This window comes from Tupaia chinensis, unplaced genomic scaffold, assembly GCF_000334495.1.
Source record: "Tupaia chinensis unplaced genomic scaffold, TupChi_1.0 Scaffold000316_1, whole genome shotgun sequence".
NCBI classification, from domain to species: Eukaryota; Metazoa; Chordata; class Mammalia; order Scandentia; family Tupaiidae; genus Tupaia; species Tupaia belangeri.
The window spans coordinates 4,788,402-4,790,419 of NW_006159809.1; positions in this window are offsets into that span (position 1 = coordinate 4,788,402).

Consider the following 2,018-nt stretch of genomic DNA (forward strand, 5'->3'; position numbering starts at 1 on the left):
CAATAGTGAAAAATAGGAAACTATTCAGTTAAAGAATTACATTCACCTAAATGATGGAATACTCTGGGCAGTGGTTACCACCGCTATTAGATCAGTTTCTATCATGATGGGAAAAATAAAAACCAGTCAAGGTACAATATTAAGTAGGTCATAAGAGCATGTGTAATATAATACCATTAGTATAAATAATAATGATGATAATGAGACTGCTGAATAAATGAATGTTGAATGAGTATGCATTTTTTAAAAAAATCTATAGAAGTCAACCTGAAACTATTTAAATGAATATATCTGGGTATTGGATTGTGAAAGGTATTCACATTGTTTACATTATAATTTTTTTTTTTTTTTTAGAGAGAGATTTTTGCTATAGGGTGCATGTGCGCACTAAAGAGACAGAGACACAGAAAACAAGAAATCACTCCTTGGGGAATGGCCATGCTGCAATCCCCTCTCCTCCATTCTCCTCTCAGAATTTTGGACACACATGCAACACGTGCCCAGCACTGAGTTTTAAGCCACCAGGTATGGGACTTGAACTGTGGACAGCTCTATGGGAGTACAACAACGTAACCATTGTGCCATTTGCTGGTCTCTGCATTATAATTTTTAACACATTTCTCTTTTTCCAATAAGCCAGTTACTTTTGCTAGTATTAAAAATCATAATCATAGAGGAGCTAGCAGGCGGCGTGATGGTTTAGGGCACTAGACTCCCACGTGGCTGACCCTGGTTCGAGTCCTGGACGTGGTGGCTTGCTTTCCCACTCTCTCTATCACTCTCTCCTGTTCTGTTCCTCTCTGATCAAATTAAAATAAATAAATAAAGTTAAATAAAATAATTATTTTTAAAAAATCATAATCATTGTGTGCAGCAGGTGGCATAGGGGTGGTGGTGCTAGACTCCCACATGGCTGACCACAGTTGGAGTCCAGACCTGGCAGCTTGAGGGTCACACCAGATGCCTCTGTGTGTGTGCCCAGAGTCCTAGGAAGAGAATGGAGGAGAGGGGATTACAGAACGGCCATCCCTCTTGCAAGGGTGATTTTTCACTTTCCCTCTCACAGTCTCTGGCATGTGCACACACCCTATGGCAAAAACCTTAAAAAAATCATAATTTAAAAAAAAATCATAATTATGAGGCAGGGTCAGCAGGTAGCATGGTGGTTAAAGCACTGGATTCCCACATGACTGACCCCATTTTGAGTCCCAGACCCAACAGCTTGAAAAATTATACCAGCACTGGGACCAGCAGTTGGCATAATATCTATGTCGTTGGACTCCCATGTGGTCAACCGTGGTTCAAGTCCCAGACCCAGTGGCTTAAACTCACACTGGGCACGTGTGCGTGCGTGCCCGAGATCCTGAGAGAAGGATGGAGGAGAAGGGATTGCGGTGTGGCCATCTCCCCTGAGAGGTGATTTCTCACTTTCTGTCTCTCTGTCTCTCTCTGTCTTTCTGGCGAGCGCATGAGCCCTATAGCAAAAACCTCTCCAAAAAAAGAAAAAGAAGAGAAAACCATACCAGCACATGTATGTACATGCCCCAAATCCCAGGAGGAGAATGGAGGAGAAGGGACTGCAGTGTGGTCATTCCTCCGGAGGGGTGATTTCTCACTTTCCCTCTCACTGTCTCTCTCTGGCGAGTGCATACACTCCTTATGGTAAAAATAAATAAATACATAAATAAATACATAAATAAATAAATAAATAAATAAAATTTTAAAAATCATATTCATGACCTGAACCATAAATAAGTAACTGGCTATAGGAAGGAAAGGAGGGGACAGAGAGAGACCCTGGCAGGAGTCCTGTGCCACAGGGCAGATGACTAGACTCCTTCTGCCTTAGTGGTCATCAAGGCCTGGGCACTGCGTGGGTCTTGGGAGAAGAGTTGGGCAATACAGAGACTGCAATGGGAGGCAAACTTCCTCTCTGCGCAGCCTCGTTGGCCTTGTTCCTTATTAATGGGATGGTCTGAACTTGCCTTTCTTTGCCTTTAAATAAATCCTTTAGGAGT